This window comes from Podarcis liolepis (genome assembly GCF_965112155.1).
Source record: "Podarcis liolepis genome assembly, chromosome: 7".
NCBI lineage: Eukaryota > Metazoa > Chordata > Lepidosauria > Squamata > Lacertidae > Podarcis > Podarcis liolepis.
Window position 1 is genome coordinate 71,587,848 of NC_139561.1, and position 16,502 is coordinate 71,604,349.

A 16,502-nucleotide genomic window follows, 5' to 3' on the forward strand; every position below is an offset into this window, starting at 1 on the left:
ACAGGATTGTTGTGGGGATAAGGTGGAGAGTGGAAGAGCCAGGTACGCCACCTTCAGCTCTTTGGAGGAAAGGTATGTTGCAAAAAATGAAATAAAAGCAAAAATAAAACAAAGGAACAATCTGTACAGCGGGCTTGTAAGGTGGGTCTGTGTCTAGTAGGGATGGAGAAACCTGTCAATTTCAGGTTCTCATTTTTATAATCTTAACTGTCGTTCATCTAATTTCCACATCAATTAGCGTATTAGAAAAATCCACATTTGTACACAGTTCCAAATGCATTTTCCCTGCTATGCACATTTTTGTGTGTGTGCATGTGATTTTGAAAGCAAGCCTAGGGTATCTTCTGGACCCATGGCTGTTGCTTGGGGCTCAGGTGGCCTTGGTGGCAAGAAAAGCACCTGACGTTTCCCGGGAATTCATAAAAACTAAATAATACTGAGACTTAGAAATGGATAGTGTGATTTGTTAGTTTCTAGGGCTGTACAGAAGGGAATGTGGCTCTCGAGTTGAAAATGTTCCCCTATCTCCAGACCTAAAACGTCCCCTTGCTTTTTGGCTTGCGCCTGTACAGGTCTTTAACCTTTGGGGAGACGGCACAGGGTGGTGTGTCTCTCTTCGCCCCCCCCCCCCGGAAACAGCAACCTCCACAGTTTATGTTACATTTCCCCACTGAAACTGGCAAGACTGAAAAGTGCATGATCCAGGATGAATTGTTGATTTCAGCGGTGGTTTCACTGTAGGAGCGTGCAAGCATTCCACAAACCTCCCTCGATAAGGAAGAAAGTAAGCCTAGAATCAGTTGGTTTCATTTATATCATCAAAACCACAAATATGTCCAAATAAATGAGACGTGATCCCGGGCATATCTAAAATCTCTCGCTGGCAAAGGACAGTTAGCACTCAGGGCAAGATTAGCTTGTTAAATGGAATCTTTACCGAATGCCAGCGGCTGCCATTCACAATCCACTTATTCTAGGGTTTCTCAAATCGGAGGGCAGGTCTCTGCTGGGTGGAGGGAGGATGTGGGACTGATAGCAGGCAATGTGCAATTCTTTTTCCTTGATTTGTTGGTCATCAGGGCAAGGCTCGGAGTTTTCTGGCTCATAATGTCGCTGGAGTTGCAGCCAGGAAGAAGCGGGATCATTGACCAAGCCATGAATTGCATCTGTAGTCTGATTGTTAGCCAAGATCAACTCCCCCCAAAGCAGCTTCCAATTAAAACCAACACAGAGGTACAACACAATTTGAGATATGTTTGTGTATGACAGTGGACCCATCTACACTATACAGTTAAAGCTCTATGATGCCACTTTAAACAGTCATAGCTTTCCCCCAGAGAATTCTGGAGCTGTAGTTTATTAAGGCTGCTGAGAGTTGTTAGAATATCCTGTTCCCCTGACAGAAGTGGGAGAACTGTAGTTTGTTAAGCTGCTGAAAGTTGTGAGGAGAGATCTATTCCCCTCGTGGAGCCACATTTCCCAGAGTTCCCCAAGAAGGGGACTTGATTGTTAAACCTCTCTGCGAGAGGGATAGGGCAACAGAGGGCTTTAGTTCACTTAGGCCAGTGAACCTAAATTTACAGTATGTCCTGGACATACCACAAAATGGTGGCAACTGAAGGCAACTGAAGTGCTGGGGGACCAAGAGTACTATTCTAGACCGGCGATCGTTGAGACGGCTAGAGCGCCGGTGGCGGAGAACTCATTCTGAATCTGACCGGACACAGGTTAGAGCTCAACGTCGAGCCTACCAAGTGGCGATAGCGACGGCGAAGAAGAATTTCTTTACCGCCTCTATTGCATCTGCAGAAAACAGCAGCAGGAGACTTTTTCAGGTGGTTCACAATTTAGCGGAACCACCTGCAACATCGGGGCCCAGTACGGGCCACATGTTCTCCTGCAATGATTTTGCAAAGTTTTTTGCAGATAAAATCGCTCAGATTCGGGAAGAAGTAGACTCCACCGTGGGAGCAGGGCCGGGGCGGGAGAGTGCAAGAGTTCTGTCTGGTCAAGTTGAGTGGGATCAATTCCAATCTGTTACCTCCGAGGATGTGGACAGGCTGCTTGGACGAGTGAAACCAACCACCTGTCTCCTGGATCCTTGCCCATCCTGGCTAATAAAAGCAAGCCGGGAAGGGCTGGGCGATGGGCTTCGTGGGGTGGTGAATGCTTCCCTCCGTGAGGGAGCCTTCCCAGACCCGCTGAAAGAGGCGGTTATTAAACCGCTTCTTAAAAAACCATCTTTAGATGCGGCCACGATGGCCAACTATCGCCCAGTCTCAAATCTTCCATTCCTGGGCAAGGTGATTGAGCGAGCGGTTGCCGAACAACTCCAGGCACGCCTGGAAGAAGCGGACCATTTGGATCCCTTCCAGTCGGGATTCAGGCCTCATCATGGGACTGAAACTGCCTTGGTCGCACTGGTTGATGATCTCCGGCGGGCTAGGGACAAAGGTGAGAGCTGTTTCCTAGTTCTGCTGGATCTCTCAGCGGCGTTCGATACCATCGACCATAGCATCCTTCTGGACCGTCTTGAGGGGCTGGGAGCTGGGGGCACTGTTATACAGTGGTTCCGCTCCTTCCTCCTGGGCCGTGTTCAGAAAGTGGTGGTGGGGGATGAGTGTTCAGACCCCTGGGCTCTCACCTGTGGGGTGCCTCAGGGTTCTGTCCTCTCCCCCATGCTTTTCAACATCTACATGCGGCCGCTGGGAGAGATCATCAGGAGGTTTGGGCTGGGTGTTCATCAGTATGCGGATGATACCCAGCTCTACCTCTCTTTTAAATCAGAACCAGTGAAGGCGGTGAAGGTCCTGTGTGAGTGTCTGGAGGCGGTTGGAGGATGGATGGCGGCTAACAGATTGAGGTTGAATCCTGACAAGACAGAAGTACTGTTCTTGGGGGACAGAGGGCGGGCAGGTGTGGAGGATTCCCTGGTCCTGAATGGGGTAACTGTGCCCCTGAAGGACCAGGTGCGCAGCCTGGGAGTCATTTTGGACTCACAGCTGTCCATGGAGGCACAGGTCAAATCTGTGTCCAGGGCAGCTGTTTACCAGCTCCATCTGGTACGTAGGCTGAGACCCTATCTGCCTGCGGACTGTCTCGCCAGAGTGGTGCATGCTCTGGTTATCTCCCGCTTGGACTACTGCAATGCACTCTACGTGGGGCTACCTTTGAAGGTGACTCGGAAACTACAACTAATCCAAAATGCGGCAGCTAGACTGGTGACTGGGAGCGGCTGCCGAGACCATATAACACCGGTCTTGAAAGACCTGCATTGGCTCCCAGTACGTTTCCGAGCACAATTCAAAGTGTTGGTGCTGACCTTTAAAGCCCTAAACGGCCTCGGTCCAGTATACCTGAAGGAGCGTCTCCACCCCCATCATTCTGCCCGGACGCTGAGGTCCAGCGCCGAGGGCCTTCTGGCGGTTCCCTCATTGCGAGAAGCAAAGCTACAGGGAACCAGGCAGAGGGCCTTCTCGGTAGTGGCGCCCGCCCTGTGGAACACCCTTCCAGCAGATGTCAAGGCGATAAACAACTACCTGACATTCAGGAGACATCTTAAGGCAGCCCTGTTCAGGGAAGTTTTTAACGTGTGATATTTTATTGTATTTTTGGTTTTTATGGAAGCCGCCCAGAGTGGCTGGGGAGGCCCAGCCAGATGGGCGGGGTATAAATAATAAATTATTATTATTATTATTATAGCCCCTGGAGCAAAGGCTCTAGCACTGAAGCATTTCGGGGTTGTTGTTGGGGGTTTTTTTTTGTCTTCTAAGGAGAAGTGATTGGGGCAAGGAAGAACCACAAAGAGAAATGCCAGCAAAGAGCACAAGAGCACTGTCTATTTAATTAGGAGGTCATCACCTTCTCTGGATGGAAGTGAAGTTCTGCCAGGGAGTCTTTTAAGGGAGCTGCTGCCATGACCCCCGGTGGTGCCCTCCTTAGGGAGCCGGCTATGTAAACAGGTGAGAGGAGGAAGTGCCAGTAAGTCAAAATAAAAGCTCATGACATTCTTTCCATTGTAATTTGCTGAATACAGGGGCTGGGGGCCAGGCATTCCAAAGCAGAAGTGGCAGGCTGGGGGGCCAGTCAGCTTGGAAGAGGAAAAAATATTGCAAAACATAATGATTCATCCATTGGGGAGGACAAGAATCACTGAAACTTCAAAAGCAACAATAATTATTCAGGGCAAGAAAGCCTTTCACAATGTCTCTGTTTATGTTGGACCAGGGAATATATTATGAACAATGGGTGAACTTTTGCAGAGCAGACAGAATCTGCTAGGAGTTATGCTCTCTCTCTCTCTCTCTCTCAAAAAACCTTTCTTTAAAAGGGAAAGCCAACAAAATTACCTCTAGTAAATTGTAAGAGCTTGCACTGTAGATATGCATGAGCAAATTTGTCAATTTCAAAATCTCTCCCTTTTTATTTTTTCCAATCTTAAATTCAGTTTTCCATATTTCACATGAGTGAGTGATTTTCTTTAAAAGTCCTCATGGAAATCTGTTAGCATTTTAGTGCAAATTTCACCTAATATGCATGTATCTGCAATTTTGCCTAACATATACATTTTTGCAGAGCATTTCCCCCAATATGATTGTACATTATTTTCACAAATACATACATGTTTATGCATGTATGTGCACTTTTTGCACTTGTTTCTTGGACATTGACCTCTTTTGAAAAATTCAGTATGGCTTTGTTTTGGTTCTCATATTGTTTTGGAAAGTGTGAATTAAGGAGGTTTGCCTTTAACTGCAAACAAATTTGAATTTCCCCTGCAATCCCTAATCACAAAACCATACATTGTAGAGATACCTTTAATCCCAAAGTATGGACGGCTAGCATATTATGCAGAAATTATGTTGAACAGCTGTAGGGATAGTCAATGCCCATATGAAAGATTACCCAGGACCTGTATACCCAGGACCACATTCCATTGAGTCAATAAATAATTCTCTCTATACACATGCAACGTGATGACATTTCAGGTGTGAGATGTCATTCCCTTTATTTCTGATGTTCAGGTGTGAGTGCCTTTGATTTTCTAGTTATAATAATAATAATAATAATAATAATAAATTTTATTTATATCCCGCCCTCCCCAGCCGAAGCCGGGCTCAGGGCGGCTAACAACAATAAAACAGTATAAAAGTATAACATAAACAACACTCTAAAATCATTCATTGTAAAATTAATTAATTCAGGCCACTGGCAACCATTGGGCCAGAGCTCCGCGAAGATTGCCGAGGGAGGGAGTCAGGCTGTGCCCTGGCCAAAGGCCTGGCGGAACAACTCTGTCTTGCAGGCCCTGCGGAAAGATGTCAAGTCCCGCAGGGCCCTGGTCTCTTGTGACAGAGTGTTCCACCAGATCGGAGCCACAGCCGAAAAAGCCCTGGCTCTAGTTGAGGCCAGCCTAACTTCTCTGTGGCCTGGGACCTTCAAGATGTTTTTATTTGAAGACCGTAAGTTTCTCTGTGGGGCATACCAGGAGAGGCGGTCCCGTAGGTACGAGGGTCCTAGGCCGTATAGGGCTTTAAAGGTTAAAACCAGCACCTTAAATCTGATCCTGTACTCCACCGGGAGCCAGTGCAGCTGGTGTAGCACCGGATGAATGTGATCTCGCAGCGAAGACCCCATAAGGAGTCTCGCTGCGGCAATAATAACACCACTGTGCTGGTCCCGGGGGGGAAGTTACCGTTGGCGTAGTCAAAGTCCGGTCCTGGGTCGCTAGCCTGGAAACAGTTCACAAGGAGCGGGGCGAAGCAGGAAGCCGGGCGGGGACAGGAACACTGGAGGGTCAGGTCTGGGTCCGGGCAGGAACAGGTACTCAACAACGACGTTGCTTCCGCAACCTGGGACCGGGCTGACTGGCCTTTATCTTCTCTGAGGCCAGGGGCGGTCCCGCCCCCCAGGAGACCCGCCTCTCCTGGCCTTAAGGCGAGCACTCCTCCTGGGAGAAACCAGTTCCCTTCGCCTCTCTGCCCTGAGCCTCTGCAGTTCAGGAGAGGCTGAAGGGTTACTGGGCCCAGGGGGAGACTCACCTGTAGGCACTGAGTCCTCAACCACCTCTGGAGCCAGAGTGGATTCACCTGGTGTCTGCTCCTGAGGATCCGGCACAGGTGCAGGCACCTCAGAATCAAGGCTCTGCCCCAGTTCAGCCGGCCCTGGAGGCGGGGACTCCTGTGCAGGCTGGGATTCCTCCGGTTCACCCTCTGAATCGGATTCCCAGGCCATCACAACCACAGACACAAAAGAGTATCAGGATAGCTTGGGAGAACCCTTAATTTGCAGGACTACAACAATAAAAAAATATTTTTGCTCTTTATATCGGTCCTTGAGGTTTTGTTAAATATGATTAGAAAGGATCAAGAGGTTAAAGGTATACAAGTGGGAGCTAAACAGTACAAACTGAAAGCATTTGCTGATGACTTAGTATTGACTTTACAGGAGCCAGAACCTAGTACTAAAAGGGTATTGGAACTGATTCAAGAATTTGGACAGGTAGCAGGTTTTAAGTTGAATAAGATGAAAACTAAGGTTTTAGAGAAAAACTTAACTGTGAATGAGAGAGAGAAGTTTCAGGAGGAGACAGGACTAACATTGGTTAAGAAAGTGAAATATTTAGGGGTTAACATGACTGCCAAAAATGTGAATTTATTTAAGGATAATTATGAAAAATGTTGGATTGAAGTGAAAAAGGATTTAGAAGTATGGACAAATTTGAAGTTATCATTGTTAGGCCGAATTGCTGTGATAAAAATAAATGTGTTGCCAAGGATGTTGTTTTTGTTTCAAACATTGCAAATTTTGGATAAGATGGATTGTTTCAAGAAGTGGCAGAAAGATATTTCCAGATTTGTTTGGCAAGGCAAGAAGCCTCGAATAAAATTTAAGATATTAACGGATGCCAAAGAAAGAGGTGGATTTGCCCTGCCAGGCCTTAAACTTTATTACGAACCAGCTGCTTTTTGCTGGCTGAGAGAATGGCTGCTTCTTGAAAACACTGAAGTGTTGGATTTAGAAGGTTTTAATAATGCATTTGGCTGGCATGCATATCTGTGGTACGATAAGGTAAAAGCACATAAAGCGTTTAAAAACCATATTGTTAGAAAAGCATTGTTTAATGTTTGGATAAGATATAAGGATTTGTTAGAAAAGAAAACCCCAAGATGGTTGTCACCAATGGAAGCGAAGGCACAGAAAAAACTCAATATGGAGGTCAAATGGCCGAAATATTGGGAAATTCTGGAACAAGATGGAGACAGAATAAAATTGCAGAGCTTTGAAAAATTGAAAAACAAAGTGCGAGATTGGCTCCATTATTACCAAATAATGGAGGCATACAATTTGGACAAAAAAGTTGGTTTCCAGGTGGAAAAATCAAAATTGGAAACAGAATTGTTAGATCCAAAAATCAAGAATTTGTCAAGAATGTATAACTTGCTGTTGAAATGGAACACTCAGGATGAAATGGTGAAATCTGCTATGATTAAATGGGCACAAGATGTTGGACATAACATAATGATGGCTGACTGGGAACAGTTATGGACCACAGGTATGAAATTCACGGTATGTAATGCCCTAAGAGAAAATTTAATGAAAATGATTTATAGGTGGTAGATGACACCAGTCAAGCTTGAAAAAATTTACCATTTGCCCGACAATAAATGTTGGAAATGTAATGGGACTGAAGGGACATTCTTTCACCTTTGGTGGACATGCCCAAGGATTAAGACATTCTGGGAGATGATTTATAACAAAATGAAAAAGGTATTCAAATATACCTTCCTGAAGAAACCAGAGGCCTTTCTCCTGGGCATGGTCGGCCAATTGGTGCTAAAGAAGGATAGAACTTTTTTTATGTATGCAACTACAGCAGCAAGAATACTCATTGCGAAGTATTGGAAGACACAAGATTTACCCACCTGGGAAGAATGGCAGATGAAGTTGATGGACTATATGGAACTGGCGGAAATGACTGGCAGAATCCGAGACCAGGGAGAAGAGTCGGTGGAAGAAGACTGGAAAAAGTTTAAAGACTATTTACAGAAATACTGTAAAATTAATGAATGTTAGAAGAATGTTGGAATGAAGTTATATGGCTTTAGTAGAAATGTTATAAGGAATTAAGTATAAATAGATTAATAGAATATTAAAGGAAAAATAAGGTTAGAATGTGTTAAGATAATTATAGGATAGAAAACAGAGGAAGATGGAAAGGAATTGCTGAAACAATTAACAGAAGTGGAATACAAAAAGGGAGGTGCGAGGAGGTTGTGGAAATAAGTGAATGAAAGATAAGATACTGAAATTGTTTGATGTGTTTTAAACTGTTTTTGTTTGGTTTTGTTAGTTTAATGTGTTAGTGTTATGTAGGGTTTTTGTATTGTATTGTTCTTTTTTTTCTTTTTAGTGTTGTGTTTAAATTGTTGGAAAAGTAATAAATATTATTTTTAAAAAAATATTTAGAAAGCCTACAATGGGATGCCAAAACAGCCCAGTAGCTATGGACCACTGATCTTTCTTTCTTTCTTTCTTTCTTTCTTTCTTTCTTTCTTTCTTTCTTTCTTTCTTTCTTTCTTTCTTTCTTTCTCTCTCTCTCTCTCTCTCTCTCTCTCTCTCTCTCTCTCTCTCTTTCTAGCAGGAGTGGATGGAATCTTGAATAGCAGGGCTACTACTACCACTACTACTTATCCATATCATTATTACCATTTATTTATAAAGCACCATCAGCGTGCATGGCTCTGTACATAATTAAAGGAAGAATTCCACCCTGAAGGATGTATAATCTAAAACACACCAAAATATAAAATGGTTGAATCACAGAATTTGCCAGATCTGCCCTACCATGAATGGGGAGATTAAGATTAAGATGTGTCTTGACATCCAGAAAGGTTTTCTCACCCCTGGTACACCAATACTCTGGCTCAGGACAATGCCATTTCTTCGTTTGCAAAGCTGTGTTAGCAACAGCCAAAAGCAAGCACACCATGTATGGGTCTTTCAGCTTGGCAAATCTGACCTTGCAGATTTCCTGAGTAATGACAGCGTGGATCAGGGCAAAGAGGTGGGGCAGTGCTCTTGAACCCAGTTGTTCCGAGAGTGCCTTGTGAATTACAGGACTAAGTGGGTGGGGTTCTGCAAGCCAAATATTTAATTCAAATGCTTCCCAAGCTCCTGCCTTTGTTATTTCCACTCCAAAACGACTGTCTCTGTTTGGTTTGATTGGCGCTGGGTGGCTCACACAGAGTGTCTCTGTTCTTGGCGCAGAGCACGATGACTTACTCCAGAAGCGGATGTGCACAGTGTGAACTTCCTGCAAAGTGGTCCTCCTTGGCTACATGTCAGGTGGTCTCAATAAGCACTGGCTTTCCTTTGAGATTTACAGGAAAAACACCCCCATCACCAGTCAAGAAATATTGTCCTGGGCAGCATGGGAGACTGAAAAAAGCAGGGGCATCTTCCAATCATTACAGTTTTGCAGAAGGCATTCAAGCACATACCTGAATATTAACTTTGCACAGTTATAGTAGATTAAAGGGCCGTGTTACTCTAGTGCAGCCCCTCTCTCAGCATTGGGTCCCCAGGTGTTGTTGGACTACAAATCCTATCATCCCTTGCTATCAAGAACAGTGGTCAGGAAAGATGGGAGTTGTAGTCCAACAACATTTGGGGACCCAAGTTTGAGAAAGGCTGCTTGGTTTCAACAAAGCCACTTCAAAAGAAAGAAACTGTTTTTTTGCAGTTTGGAAAATCCACTGAAGAGTGTGGGATGAACAAATGACTAATGGTAAGGACCCATCTGCACTATACATTTAAGGCAATATCATCCCACTTTACACAACCGTGGCTTCCCCAAATGATCCTGGAGACTGTAGTTTGTTAAGGGTTCAAGGAGCTGTTAGGAGACTTCATTCCTTTCAAAGAGCTACAATTCTGAGTGGTTGTTAAACAATTCCTCTTTCCAGTGACCTCTGAAAATTGTAGCTCTGAGGGGAATAGGGCAACCTTAACAAACTCCAGGATTTCCTAGGATTCCTTGGGAGAAGCCATGACAGTAAAATGGTATGATAGATGTGCACTGCAGATGGGGCCCAAGATATGTAAATGCCCAGCAAGCAAACCAGGAGGAATGCTCAATAAACAGGTCATCTGGAAGGGCCCAAGGTATTTTCTTCATGCATACATACCTACTTTCAGAATGCAAGGGCAGTTTTAACTATCTATTCTTTAGCCACGGTTTTCCACTGAAAATTAAAAATCTACTATCAAGCTGAATTATGGTGCTGGAGGAGACTCTTGAGAGTCCCATGGACTGCAAGAAGATCAAACCTATCCATTCTGAAGGAAATCAGCCCTGAGTGCTCACTGGAAGGACAGATCCTGAAGCTGAGACTCCAATACTTTGGCCACCTCATGAGAAGAGAAGACTCCCTGGAAAAGACCCTGATGCTGGGAAAGATGGAGGGCACAAGGAGAAGGGGACGACAGAGGATGAGATGGTTGGACAGTGTTCTCGAAGATACAAACATGAGTCTGACCAAACTGTGGGAGGCAGTGGAAGACAGGAGGGCCTGGCGTGCTCTGGTCCATGGGTTCATGAAGAGTCGGACACGAATAAACGACTAAACAACAACAAATCAAGCTGAACTTTCTGTATGAGTCCCCATCCATCATACTGTGCAAACCATTCTTAAACAGGTGAGACAGGTATCAAGAACAAGGGTGCAAAACCTCTGGCCCATGAGACAGATGTGGCCAATACGGTTTGCTCTATGCTAAACTCAGGAGGGCAGCTGCTGCGCTGATTCTAGACAGTTGGTCCACTTCTTTCTTTCTTTCTTTCTTTCTTTCTTTCTTTCTTTCTTTCTTTCTTTCTTTCTTTCTTTCTTTCTTTCTTCCCTGCTTCCTTTTAACATTGCTGCTATTTCAGTTGCACGGATAATTTAATTAACTGTAACATGCAACTGGCTGGCTGCCAATGGAAGGAACAGAGCTTTCAACCTGAGGGGCAAACAGGCTGTCAGAGACTGTGGCATGCCTTAGCGGAGCCGTCATGTTCCTGGTGACAAGGAGAAGCCACCCAGCATGAAATCAAGGCTCAGAACCCATTCTACAGCAGCTGCTATAGAAAGGGTAACCTGCTTGGCTCAGAAGCAATGTGCAATGGAGGTAATAGGAAGCTGCCTTATACCAGATTCGACTATTTGGTCCATCTAGTTCAGTGTGGTCTACTAGGCTGACTCGCTGTGGCTCTCTGGGATTTCAGATGGGAATGTTTCTCATCTTTTCCCAGAGATGCCAAGGACTGAACTTGGAGCTGATGCATGCAAAGTATTGCAAAGTTAAGATGTTTCTCAAAGAGTTAGGATCAAAGACGAGCCCCATCCCTTCCCCAGATCACAACCAACAACCAAGTAATATTAATGCTGCTTTGAATAAAGAAGCAAGATGTGCAGGGCATCCAATTCTATACAGGTGGCAGTGAAGACGTACATCAGTCTTATGTGTGTGGTCACAACACTGGCACCTGTTTACATGTTATACATGAGCACCCATTGTCTGCCTAGAATACGATGGAACAAATACCACCCCAAGATGGCAAGGACATGGGTCTAATGTCCTGTCAACGTTTCCCTTTTTTTAAGGGAAATTCCCTTATTCCAAATAGGATTCCTCGCAAGAAAAGGGAAAAGTTGACAGCTATGGTCTAATCCACAAGGCACAAGTGGAACCTGCAACAAACTATTGCAGTGTGGAGCACCTGCCCAGTGGTCCAACCTTGGAAACCCCATTCATTTCCCCTCCCCCTGGTATCTCACTTCTTGCTGTTGTTACACAGCAACAACACCATTGTGTGTGTGATCTCCATAGTCAGGACCAGCAGGACATAGCTGACTTCCCATGGTAGACATAAGGTTCTCTGGGGTAGTTGTCTCTCTAATTCTGCATCATGCCACATTCTCCAAATCAGCCTCTTTGTGTTATGACACTCTGTCTCTGTGGCAGTCATTATGGGACCCTGGCACCCTCAGCACCCACTCAAAATCCAAAAATGTGCCCACTGGTTCAAAGAAGTTGGTGACCCCCTGCTCTGCAGTCACTCAACATCACATCTTGATGGATACCAGCATGCAGTGGTGACAAAACTGCAGGCTACATGTTTCTTTGCTGCCCTCTCATGGTCATTAGGAACATAGAGAAGGAGCCTTATGCCAAATCAGATCATTCATCTACTAGGTGCAGTATTGTCTATACTGCTGGACAGCAGCTCTCCAGCATTTCAAACAAGATTTAGTTTATTTATTAGAGCCCTGTAAAAGATGAGAGAGGCTCCAGTTTAGGGATCTAGCATTCTTACTATCTGGCAATCACTCATAGCCAAGTAAGACTATCTTCCATGAACACAGTCTTAACAGTGAGTCCATAAGTGACTGTGGAGGCCAATTCTGAATCCACACATCCTTCCACAGTGGGGACCTAGGTTTCTGGGCAGGAGTTGATCACAGTGAGGGTTTGCCAAACATGCCTTCCTCTTAACACATTTTCACCTTTCGTCCTGAGTTTGAGTGTCTTCAAAGTCCATGGCACCTTTGGTAAGGGCTGTTCTCCAATTGGAGAGCTCGCAGGCCAGTGTTTCCCAGTTGCCGGTGTTTATACTACATTTGTTTAGATTTCCCTTGAGATAGTCTTCAAACCTCTTATGTTGACCACCAGCACCACACTTTCCATTTTTAAGTTCACAATAGAATAGTTGCTTTGGAAGACAATAATCAAGCACCCGAACAACATGACCAGTCCAACAAAGTTGATGTTGAAGAATCATTGCTTCGACACTGGTGATCTTTGCTTCTTCCAGTGCATTAGAGGTACATTAAAGGTCTGAAAGCCAGGGTCAAAAATGCCATGCAACTGGGATATTATTGGATGAAATCTTTTGGTAGGCCCTAATTTAGATTCATCTCTTATGTATACTTATACTGCTCTTCAACCAAGAGTTATACACTAAGTCAGTGTGATATTCTGGTTAGAGTGTTGGACATGAGAGACCAGGGTTCAAAAACCTCATGTGGCCGTGAAACTGACTGGGTGACCTTGGGCCAGCTACTGCCTCTTAGCCTAGCCTACCACCCAGTGCCGCCAGGAACTTCCTGCTCCTGAACTCTTTCTATGCCAGCTGGTCATTATAAGAGCTACTGTTTAAGAATTGGTGTATGAATTTGAATTTTTTACTCTTCCCTCCCTCTCCCTTTTCCTTTGTGTGTCATGCCATTATTATTATTATTATTCATTATTATTATTACTATTATTATTTAGGGCTATAAGCAGTTGGGCAGGGACTATCTTGTTTCAATTGATTGTATGTAAGCCACTCTGGGAGTATTTTTGGCTGAAAGGTGCAGTACAAATGCTATAAATAAATAAATAAATAAATAAATAAATAAATAAATAAATAAATAAATAAAACAGACAAACAAACAATCCATTCTAGCATCCATCTAGCACAGTGGTCAACCAGGTGGCCTTTGGGTAGAGCACAGACAGCACTTCCCTCAGTTGTGTTCCCCCAGCAACTAGCGTTCAGAGGGCTACCACCTTCAATTCTGAAAGTAGTGCATATTCGTTATGACGAGTACCCACTGGTGACCTTATCTGCCAGGAGTTCCTGCAGAAATTGTTTAATTCCTGGAGCTTCCTTGGGGACCAGCTCTTACTCAACTTTTTACTCTCGGGTGTGGATACCTTCGGACAAAATATGTACATTGGGTCTGAGTGCTGCCTGAATTTTCTTTTCAGGAAAAAAAAGATTCATGGAGCTAGATTTCTCCCAAATTGCCACTTCTGTTTATTTTGCCAAGGAAAGTGGTGATTTAAACATGTACATGCTATTCATGACTGGTGCTATGTGTATTTTATTGTACCCAGAAGTCCATTACCCACCTAGGAACCTGCGTATTTCTTATTCTGCAAATTGAGGTAATCATGCCCTGTGTTTATTGGCCACCTCCGTAGGCAAATGTTTGCACACTTGTATTTCTATTTTCTGTAGTGCTTGTAATAGAATTGTTTTTTTTAAGACAAAATGGTATGTGTGCATGTTTTCTTTGAGTAACTTTACTTTTACTCTTCTTAAACTGACTGGCCAACTTGGTTCAGGATTTTGAGAAGTTTAATGAACAGAATTGCATTCTTATTGCCATCCCATCAAATGTCAAACAGATAAGCAACTATCTTATATAAAAAACATCTGAAGGCAGCTCTGTATAGGGACGTTTTTAATGTTTTATTGTGTTTGATGTTTTTCTGGAAGCTGTCCAGGGTGGCTAAGGAACCCACTCAGATGGACGGCATATACTGGTAAATATTAACATCATCATCATCATCATCATCATCATTTGGTCAAAGGCCTCTGAGCAGGAAAGAACAATGGGATTGTCTATGTGCTAGTGCTGAAAAAGAAACCGAGGTTGTCGTTGGGCCCAGGTAAAATCTGGAAAAGATGCTGGGGTTGCCTGTGTACTCAGGTATGAGGGGGAAAGATGTTGGGGTTGTGTATTCACTTGGGTTAGAATTGCAGAGGTTTTAGGAACAGTCGTCCAACGGCTTAGTAGAAGTGCTTATGCTTTGCATGCAGAAAGTCCCTGGTTTGACTTTAGTCTGTGATATCTCCAGCTGGAAATACCAGGGAGCTGTTGATGGGAGAGATCCCTCCTTGCCTGAGACCCTGGAGAGAAGCTGACCATCAGAGGCCAGTGGTTTTCAACCAGTGTGCCATGGCACCCTGGGGTGCCTTGAATGGTGGTCAGGGGTGCTGTGGGCAACACTGGCCTCTGTCCCTCTTTCCTTTCCTCTCTCCTCTGATGCCCTCTCGTGTCTCTGCCTCCCAAAGGCTTGAAAAATTGTTTATTGCAGCAGCCATGGCTATAAGCTATGTGGGCGAACGGTGCCTTTGGGAGACACCTCTCTTTGGGGCTGTGGGGGAGAGCAGCTCAGAGACCAGGGATGGCAGCAGCGGCTGCCTGGAGGACTCTCAAGGAGAGGGAAGAGGAGAGGAGGCTGAGGGAACACTCCACAAGGGTGAGAGGCTGCCAGCTCTGCAGGGGTGACATAACTGGGCTCCTGGGCCCCACTGGGGTGCCTTGGAAAGAATGGAGAGGGAATGGTCAAGGGAGCCATGGACTCAAAAAGATTGAGAACCTCTGGATTGCACAGTTTGATTTGGTATAAGGCAGCTTCTTGCATTGCAAATCTTCCTTTCCCTGCTCTGTAATCCAACACTCTTAGCTACCTTGCCAGATCTTTCTGAACTGTCCACAGGCTTTAGCAAGCCCCAGGGAGGGGAGGGTTAAATGATGCACTGTGTTATAACCCTTTAAATCAGTAACTGCAGGCTTTAAAGCCTGTTTTCGACAAGTAGGTCAGAAGCTGGCCGTTGTAATTGGTTGAATTGCACCCTATTTCTGGGCAACTGAAAGAAGGCAACTTTACAGCTTTCTCAGAGAACATGGAGAAACGCTTTTGGAAACAGGAACTTAGGAAGCTGCTCTGTGAAAGTCAGGCCATTAGCTCCTATTGTCAACACTGACCAGCGGTGGCTCTGTCTCAAAGAGGGTTCTCTCCTATCTCTGCATGGAGATGCCAAGGATCAAACCTACGGCCCTTTGCACACAATGCAGGTGCATTACCACTAAGCTATGACCTTACCCCCTTGGGTGGATATGCTGGAAAACTACCCAAGAACAAGAAATGGTAGCACTTCCTACACAGTCCCAGGTCAGTCAGGGATATTGGGAAGAAGACAAGAGGAAGTACTGGATCTGTGTGCAGCTCCCCATGTGGTGAGCTGCTGAACTGCAGGTGGCAGCTTCTCCATGAAGTCCCTTACAGCTCTGCATTGACTGCACCAACGCAAAGTTGCTATTGCACCTTCTTAGCCAGGAAGGAGGATAAAGGGTGACCTGTTCTGTGCTTGGGTGATACGGCCCAGTGTGTCACTGGGTGGTCTTGACATCTGGTCCATCCTTTGTCTCTGCTCTTCAGTGCTCTCTTGGTCCCAACTCTTGATGCACCTCAGATTTCATTGTTAATTCTAATGGATGTTCTAGGTAAAACCACTTTGACATTTTGACATTTTGGTGTGTAAATCTTGTTAGGGACATGGGTGATGCTGTGGTTTAAACCACTGCTCTGCTTGGACTTGCTGATCAGAAGGTTGGCAGTTCGAGGCCCTGAGATGGGGTGAGCTCCCGTTGCTCTGTCCCAGCTCCTGCCAACCTAGCGGTACGAAAGCACATAAAAGTGCAAGTGGATAAATAGGTACCACTCCGGCGGGAAGGTAAACGGCATTTCTGTGTGCTGCTCTGGTTTTGACAGAAGCAGCTTAGTCATGCTGGCCACATGACCAAAAAAAACTGTCTGCGGAAGTGGGCAAATGCCGGCTCACTTGGCTTGTGAAGCGAGATGAGTGCCGCAACCCCAGAGTCATTCGCGACTGGACTTAA